General features: G+C 39.5%; 1 pseudogene across 1 annotated transcript; it reads right to left on the bottom strand.

Moving 5' to 3' along the window:
* Nucleotides 1-5,619: 5,619 nt before the first annotated feature.
* LOC104628110 lies at nucleotides 5,620-7,698 on the bottom strand (annotated as a pseudogene). The gene has a single exon (XR_738104.1). The product of XR_738104.1 is annotated as a rho GTPase-activating protein 21 pseudogene (transcript).
* Nucleotides 7,699-9,864: the final 2,166 nt, after the last annotated feature.

Below are 9,864 nucleotides of genomic sequence, written 5' to 3'. Positions count from 1 at the left end.
AAAAAAAAAAAAAAGAATTAAAAATAAGGTTGAGCAGAATTCACTAGAAGCCAGCTAAATTTATCCTATCTGTTAATCAACAAGTACCCAAATACTTCTATTATGACCGAAGTTTGTAGAAAAATACATATTGGAAGGCATAAAAAAATGTTTTTGTTTTTGAAAACTAGCACAAAGATCAGCTCTTAAGGTGAAAATCAGGGTCTGCCTGATTACTAGCACAGCAATCACTATGGGTGTTTGCCTGCGCTAAGGGTAAAGGCAAAAGAGGGATAGGGTGAATCAAGAGTAGCAGTCTGCTGGTCACTCTTACAGCATTTGTATCAGAAATTCAGCCAGCAGGAGACAGGTATTAAAAAAAGCACACAGGAAAAAAAGGGGAATAAATACCATGTAGTTAAAGCTGTGAAACTCCTGGCAAATCTTTATTTAAAACAATAGAGACTATTGGATAGCAAAATTTTACTGTAGTACAAAAGAGAACAGAGAAATTTGTGGAACACTTAAAATCACATTTGGCTCAGGAATGCTGTAAAGTGCAAATGATTGGAGAATAGAAAGTACCAACATTAAGTATCATATATCCTTGTCTTACACCTTTCCTTAGGTATCAATTTCAGCCAGAGAGAGGGCACTTACCTAATTTTGATAACACACTGGTGTTATCAAAGTCTGGTCAAATATTTTTATCTGGCTAATTTTCTTTCAGTTATTCACAAATTAATAGTGGAATGAAGTGACCTAAAATTTTTCTAGGGTACGGATGTACTAGGTATTTTCAAAAATGGGATCACACCTCTGAGGAAAAGTCTCTGTACTTCTCTGATGCTACTGCATATCTAAAAGAAAAGTTCTGTAATAGGATGACTATAAACTTGTTTGATTTGAAAAAAAATTTAAACTTCAAGATTATATTTACTTAGGCTAACTATTTTAAAATATATCTATTTAAAATTTTTTTTTTTGTGACAACCCACTGCGAAGTTAGAAAAAACATTCACCCAGTAGTAATGGCCGAAGCACTTCACTGCACTGGCAGCAAGACATAACTGCAATCAGGTTTAGTACTGAAGGAGTTTCTTCTTTTCCTACATATGGGTAGTTCATTCAACTCAAGCTGGACTATCTTTTTTTTTTTTTTAATTGTTTTCTACTCTACAATAAATGGTGTAAGGAGGAAAAAATTAGTTTCAAGCTAGCTGCAAGTCTCAGACATCCACGTCTAACAAATGTATTAAAATAACTATATTCTGAATTAGCCTTTTCTCAGCAGTTAAGTGTTAGCTAGCATTCTAATTTCCATCCCAATGAAGGTTAACACATCCAAAATTTATCATTTGTTGTTCTCTAACAGAGAAATTGTGTACAAATTACAAATCTGAAAAAAGTACATTAAACACCACAATTGCTAATTGTCACTGACAGAGATAATGGTATTTTTACTAGTCTAGACAACAGGTGAGACCATCTCTGGATAAAAGAAATAACCTTTCATTAGACTAACTGCTCTAGTTTGAAACTATGAAGAGAATTTCAAGAACAGAGCTTTCTTTGGACCTGAAATATAAACAGCAGCTTACCAAGGTAACCACAATACCCTGCATATGGAAAGTACTGAAGCCTGCAGTACCAGGGTTATGTTTTTCTGTAAAACCCGCAGCTTCCTCAAGAACATCTCCTTACCCGAAGGAGAGTTTGAGCACACAATACCTTACCCAATGTTTTCAAATAAATCAATTTCTCCTATAAAAGACATCTACCTATCCTAGCTTTGCTCTGAACAGATCTCATTTCTATTAGCAAATCATAGTATCATAGAATAGTTGGGGTTGGTTGGAAGGGACCTTTAAAGGTCATCTACTCCAACCCCCCCTGCAATGACCAGGGACATCTTCCACTAGGCCAGGTTGCGCAGAGCCCCGTCCAACCTGACCTGGAATGTTTCCAGGGATGGGGCATCTACCACCTATCTGGGCAACCTGTGCCAACGTTTCACCACACTCACGGTGAAAAAATTCTTCCTTAGATCTAGTCTGAATCTACCCTCTTTCAGCTTAAAACCATTATCCCCTGTCCTGTCGCTACAGGCCCTGCTAGAAAGTTTGTCCTCATCTTTCTTATAAGGCCCCTTTAAGTACTAGAAGGCTGCAATAAGGTCTCCCTGGAGCCTTCTCTTCTCCAGGCTCAACAACCCCAACTCTCTCAGCCTGTCCTCACAGGAGAGGTGTTCCATCCCTCGGATCATTTTTGTGGTTCTTCTCTGGACGTGCTCCAACAGGTCCATGTCTTTCCTGTGCTGAGGGCTCCAGAGCTGGACACAGGACTCCACATGGGACCTCAAGAGAGCAGAGTAGAGGGGCAGAATCTCCTCCCTCAACCTGCTGGCCATACTTCTTTGGATGCAGCCCAGGATATGGTTGGCCTTCTGGGCTGCAAGAGCCCACTGCTGGCTCATGCCCAGCTTTTCATCCACCTGTACTCCCAAGTGCTTCTTGGCAGGCAATTGCTCTCAATCTCTTCATCCCCCAGCCTGTACTGATAAAGGGGTTTACCCTGACCCAGGTGCAGGACCCTGCACTTGGCCTTCTTGAACCTCGTGAGGTTCACACAGGCCCATTCCTTGAGCTTGTCCAGGTCCCTCTGGGCAACATCCCAACCCTGAAGCATGTCAACTGCACCACTCAGCTTGGTGTCATCTTGCAAACTTCCTGAGGGTGCACTTGATCCCACTGTCTATGTCATTGATGAAGATATCTGCTGGCCAAATGCAAACCAAAATTTCATCCCCCTGCATTTTATGAAAGGACCAGTATCAAAAGGCAGTTCAGCAACCCACCACAATCCCTGCAAGAATCTTCCATAAGCTCAATGGAAACTCTGCTTGGATTTCTGTTTGTGGTCCAAGGCATTGTGCTACTTACAAAGAGTTACTCTCAAATCATCCTGATGTTGTGCTATTCTTAAGAGCAGGTTAGTCACAAAATACTGCTGCAGAAGCCAACTGTTCCTGGCTAATTTCTACCAAAATTATAGTCTGACCATATCTACTGCTTTTAACAGGCACAAAGTGGTAACAGAAATAAACACACCATAAATGTATTTAAAAATGGCAATGACAAATGTAACCTTGGAAGATATTTATTCTCCCCAAATTTACATTTTTACACTACTAGAAATATCTACTGACAAGTAACTGCATTTATGAAATGATTCACGTCTATTAAAGCTAATACTCCAAAAAACAATTATGTTGATGTAAACATAAGGGAAGCAGAGAGGTTGCCAACACCAAGGTACGTCTTTATTCAAAATAACACCCTTCTCCATTATCAGACAAAGGAAAAGAAAAAAAAAGAACCCAAAACAAAACACAAACCAGAAAAATACAAGTGATTTTCCTTCAGAAGAGTTAAAGAGCCTTTAACTGAGTTTCAAAGTAGATGGCTTTTATCTAGGCTTTTATCTGCCTGATTAAGGCTTTTAACAAGTGATGATGTAATTGCACACAATAATAGCGGAAAAAGCAAAGTTAGAATCATGCATATTAACTCCTAACTTTGGAAGATGCCCACTCTTAATGGCATTTGATGCTTTCCCTATTCAGAGAGGGTTATTCCATCTTCAAGGTGCTGGCGCTGTGGTGGAAATTTTCCTCAGTGCCTGTACTAGCACAAGAATTTCTTGCTAGGAAGACAGCCACAAGTACAGTGTTGTCTCAGACTGCGCCCATGCGCTAGCAGCACCACTTTTTAATATTTCTGGAGTATTCAGGACCTTTCAGTCTAAGAGGCTAAGGAGTTCGTAAGAATTCACACAATCCCATGTGGTGTTACACTAAGATGCTGCAATGGAGAGTTACAACTTTTGTTTCTTCTGAACTGCTCAGCTGCCACCAGAATGCAGTCCAGTTGCCATGTTTAAGGCTTCTTTGAACTTTAATCATAATATTTCTCTAAAATCTGGAATCAAGCCACATCAATAACAGTTCATGGCAAATCTGTCAAAATCAAGATAGGAGACTGTAGAAAAGGTTGGGCTTGATTTTGACAATCCTGATTTGACTTTTACAGAAATTTAAATTGTACAGGATTAGAACCCAGTGAGCACTCCTAAGTGAGTACAAATACCGCATGTAACGTAAATTAAGTGCTCAACATTGATTTTAGGCATAGTATTAAAAAACCCTGCACACAGACTGGTAACATGCCTTACAAACTTGTACTTACAGTTAAAGAAAGATCAACAAGGTCTAAAGACGAATCAAAAATGACACTGGATACTGATGCATAAGTAATTAAAAAAAATCTATACAACTCCCATTCAAAAAGGAAAACACAATATTAAAAACATCTGCTAACTAAGAAAGCATTTTTGCTATATCTTAACAAAATTCTGTCAAAGAACAGAATTATTGTATCTTTTGTATGATTTCCATTCTTCTACGCACACAAAGCTCCTTCACTATTTTTGGTTATTTATTTTAAATTAGTAGCAGATATTATAGATAATTCTACAGGAAAAATCACTGCGGCAGATCCAAAATAGAAGACAATTGTGCTAAGACAATGTACCTGTAACTCCCTTAACCTAATCTGTAAAAAAAATGAATAGTATTAAAAAGAGGTGTTTTTCATATATGTGAGTTTGAGAATCAAAATTCAGTATTTTCTAAATACTTTTTATATGAAATTCAAGTACACACAGCCAGCTACAAATCAACCTGTGTGGTACACAGACATCTAGACTCTGAAGGGTTAAGCCAGCCACAACAAAAGAAAATCCAACTCAACAACAGCAGGGCAAAGACAACGCAGACATTGACTACCTGAGTAAAACAGGAATGTTCTGCCATTGAAACTCTCTCTTCCGCAGCTGACTCCAATTCCTCATGTATCCAAAACTGGATTTTTAAGTGGTTTTTTTCCCCCCCTCTACTACTTACAATCCTTCCATGAGTTCTTTTCTTCCAAATTATCTCAAAAGTGCTCAGCTCCCTTCCTATAAGCTCCCTATAATTCTGACCCTGTTTATGTCACAGCCCACAGGCGAATCTTTGTGCCTTCTCACATTCTGCTTCCACAAACCCTTTAATTCATATCCACATTAGCATATTTACTTGCAAATTAACTTTTTTTTTTGCTATCCTTTCACCTGAAACAGCGTCCCTCTATCCCATATCTGTCTCAAAGCTTTCCGCTTACCTATTCAGCTGACAAACCATTTTTCCACAAACCACCCTTCTATGGACTTGCATCCATATTCTCTCTTTACTGGATTCTGAATAGATTTTATACCACAAAAGTAAAAATATTTTGAAAGGTGCTGCAAATGCTAGTTGGCCATATACATAACATCAGAGCACTATGTGGAGAGATAACCAGACGCAGTTATATAATGTAGGCTTCTCCAGGGGCTTAAGGAAAATTCTAGAAAAATATTAAATCACCATAGACTTTTTTTTTTAAAAAACACTAATCCTCCAGCACTCCAAACAAAACAGAACATTTTTTTCCTCCACTGAAGAATATTTAAATTTAGTTTTACCAACCTAATATCACTGTAGATGAGAAAAGAGCCCCCATGCGCCTCAACCTCAGGGTTTACAGGAACAGCAGTCAGCTACCTGGCACGGTGCTCTCCACCACCGTTAGCAGAGAAAAGCATTTGACGTACACTGGAATAGTCTAACTCACCAATAAACGGAATAGAAGCCAAGGAGTCACCAGGTGGGCTGGAACCTGACGCTTTCCTTTCTTCTATTCTTTTGATGTGGACTTCTCTCCGAGCATCATTAGGTAACCAACAGGTAGTGTCTGAAGCTGCCTCTTGGTCATTTACAGCAAGAATGTAGGACTGATGCCTCAAAGGCTGTGGAGTTTGGTGGCCAGAAGGTGATTTGTCCCGCATGACCACTGCATCTTTGTCATTTTCCTGAACATCCATTTGCAGAATTTCAGGCTCATGAACAGCTTCTCTTTCGAAATCATGAATCTTTTGTCTGATGGAACCATCTACGTTGTCAGAGGTAGTTGAACTCTCACTTGTTGGCTGAACAAGTTTGGCGGAAGCTGGAGACAGAGAGGAGGGTTGGATCGTTTTGCCAGTTTCTGGTTTGTGATCTAGGACACCTTCTGCTCGGATCCTTGACTGTTGGTTTAACAGTCCACTCTGATGCAAGTGATTCACTGTTCTTTGGTCTTTGCTGGCAATAGCATCCTGGCCCTGGTTAAGGGGAAATGATGGTTTTGCTGCATAGGGAACAGAGTTCTTCAAAGAACTACTTTTAGAACTTCTGGCTGGTGCGAGAGACAATCTCTCCTGTGAAACAGTTGTAGGTTTTGAAACTCCCCCAGGAGTCTGCAAATCTCGAGAAGACTGTAACATTTTTATATCTGGTGGAACTTTCTGAAAGTGAGAACCAGGCAGAGAAGCTCTACTACCTGTTCTCCTGTTATCTGAAATATAAGCACTTGGAGCCATAGAAAAATTTTGACCTCGAAGGGACATATGAAATGCATGCTGTCTAGATCTCTCATAAATACCTCGTCGATCATCTTGTTCGGTAAACCCTGTCCACTTGTAAGTCTTTCTCCTATCTCCATTACTATCTGCAATCAGACTCTCAGAATGAAAATTTTCTAGCACTTCACCCTGTTTGCCAAGATAATCCCATGACCGAGCCCTGTGATTCCTAGCGTTAACTGAAGGTGAAGTTAGAGTATCTTGTGAAGCACTTCGTGGCCACTCTTTCATCAACACAGGATCTTCAAGTCTTTCCTGGGAAACACTTCTCTGCCGGATCTGAACAGACTGTGGAACCCTGTCGTGTGAGGTGCTCCTGCGCCGTACCTGTGAAGCAGTGCGATTTGGCACCATTTGATTATAATCAGTTGTATTCTGAGAAGCTGCTCTTAAACTATCTAACCTTTCCTGTATTGTTCGGGAGCCATACATGTGCATGCGCCTATTATCAATGTACTCTTTGTAAGTTTTGTAGGTCTTCCAGTCTATATGCTGGTGGGACGTTGGAGAACTGTAATGATTAGTAGAGACTGAGGGTGAGTCTGTGGCTTGAGCAGGAGGTCTAGTGCTTGGCATTCCTTCTGGACATACTACATAATTTGAAGCTTTACTTAGTGTTCCAGTTGCATCAACTGGCCTTGTTATTGGCGTCTGGGGAAGTACAATGGCAGTGGACACTGAAGAAGATGGTGATGTGGTCCGGGCTTTTAGACTGGTTTGATCTTTTAAGCCATATCTTACTTCCTCTGTCCTGTGTGATGGACCAGCATGATTATTTCTACAAGATGGCAAATCTACAGCCTTCTCAGAAGGCACAATAACAGTCCTTACAGTTTCATTGCAAACACACACAGCTGTATTTGATTTTGCAATGTCTGTTGGTGATGGAGGCACTTGTATTTCCATTCTGTAGGCCCTCTCTGGCTGTGTCAATGCCCGTACTGGTCTAGTGACTTGCTGTTTCCCCAGCGAGAAGTCAGAAGATAGCTTGTCACCAGCTTGTGTCATAACAGAAGCTGTGGATGTCAGGCGTGGATAACATATTGGCGGTGGTTCAGGTATGTTGTGGGCATTACCACTGTAGGCTTCGTTGCCTTTCAGGTAGGCATCTTGGGAATATGCCTGTGGAGAGAAGATTGAGTATTCAGTGGTGAGGGAGATGGAAAAGTTCACCATCTAGCATTTGCACGATCAAGCTTCAAGAGAGGGAACACAAGTAGAAAATTCACACTATCAGTTTAGATAAAATGTTAGTTAAAAGATAAAAACAGCATTCCACCCCCTTAGTGAGCACAAACAGAACACGCAAAATCATTGCGTACATTCCCTCCATCAACAATTAAAAAACTGAACAATTTTAGGAAGTACTGCAGGTAGAGCACTAAGGCAGGTTTCCCAAAACCCCATGAGCACGAAACACAGTATTTTTCTGCCCTTTAATTTTGCCTTCTATCATGATGCTGCACACATTCTTCCCCTTTAAGTTGCACATTGCTGGAAACCAGAATTTCACAGCAATCGACAGGTTAAAATGCTGCATGATAAATTCAACTAGCACTAGAAAATTCTCTATTCAGTTAGTGTATAAAAGAACTCTGCTTAGTTAATGTGGTACATATGAAAGGTACACACAAATATATACACTACTATATACACATTATACTATATATACACTACTCTAAGATGTCTTCTACATAAAAGCTACTGTTCCTAAACATAAAATGAATAAATTGAAGCAGTAACATCTTTGTTGTGAGCCAACACCCTATAAGTCATCTTGCATTTTACAGGAAACTGCCAGTACATGCCACACAAATCTTACTGAAAAAAAATTAATAATATGTAACATTTTTAACTTCAAGGTACAAAGAGTATGAAAATTCATACATACCCACTATTGCCCACACACACTATTAAAACACAAATAAAATCTCAAATTAATTTCCTTCGTGCATTTATTTGCACCTTTATGTTTAAGAGCCTGACTCCTGAGAAAAAATGGTTAGTTTCTGTAGCCTTTTAGAAAAGCAGCATTTATCATTGTGATATTAACAGAACATTCAAAATAAAACATCAATGAGAAGCATACAGCATACTTAAACAATATCCTATTATTGAAAAAAAACAACCCCTAAACTTCAGCATGACTTCGTTCAGTTTAAACATAATGAAATAAAGAGCCAACACAGAGCCTGCCAATGCAACAGAAGATTAAAATGATTTCTCAGGGCTTTTACACACTTAGGCATGGTATCATATCACAGCATTTCCTGCCCAAATCATAACATGCTCAATTCCAGAATATCAATGTGCCCCGTCTTAAAACTAGACAGATTATAAAAGCCCAAGAGCAGCCATAAAATTAATCCAGAGCAAAGTACAGAGGAGGGCGAGGCATTTACAATACTGCTGCAATGTTACACTGAGCATTAGTGAAGTGCAAAATAGTAAAAGCATACAGAGAAAACCAACCAAATAACCCAGGCACAAACCACAAATTAAGAGATTAGCATTATGAAGAAAATTCAGCTCAGACTATCTAGCTCATTTCCAACAAACTTGCTGTTTCATATTCTTGCTTCTCACAAATCATTAAGAAAAACATGCCTTAGAAAACCATCACAGAAATGGCTACTGTACATTTCTTACCAGTGCTGTGACATCCTTTGTAAACTGCAGCTGGCAGAAAACAGGAAAACATAGTAAAAGCTGCTTACAGATGTAAAGACAGAATTATCTTGTCATATTGACGTTGGATACAGCAAACTAAAAATACAACTACACTGAATTCACTGGAAGGTACCAACAGAAGTAAAGGGCAGTAGAGCATAAAAAATAACTTCACCCTCCTTGTGAGCATGTCCATCGCAGGCTTTTATCTGCTCCTTGCGTTTATCCTCTACCCTTACAGAAAGCAAACTGCATTTGTCCCATTTTCCCTTGGTGCATCCCTACAGCTGCCTGCAGAAAGCTCTGGCTCTATGCAACAAGACTTCCCTTCCACTACAGCAACATAACTGTCTCTCATTTCCCCTGGGCTGCTACCGTCTCTGCTTCCTGGTGACGAAACAACGGCTTTATTATGCATTTAAAACAGCACGCCCCTTCCCCACATATATCTGAACATGACTGCAAGCTGTCAGCTGACTGCAGCTGCTTTCATGCTGTACATCTGAAATTAGAGGAATGATGCTGCAGAAAGACTCTACTCATGTGATGTGTATTTTTTTTTCCTCCACTCATAATAGAAATCAAGCCAGGTTTCCACTGGCACATTAAATGGAGGAAAGGAACATACAAATATAAATATTTTCAAATCTTTAAATAAACGGCTACTTAAGA

This window comes from Phaethon lepturus, unplaced genomic scaffold, assembly GCF_000687285.1.
Source record: "Phaethon lepturus isolate BGI_N335 unplaced genomic scaffold, ASM68728v1 scaffold55461, whole genome shotgun sequence".
NCBI classification, from domain to species: Eukaryota; Metazoa; Chordata; class Aves; order Phaethontiformes; family Phaethontidae; genus Phaethon; species Phaethon lepturus.
The sequence above is the reverse complement of the archived record's forward strand: the minus strand, read 5'-3'. Positions and strand labels throughout refer to the sequence as shown.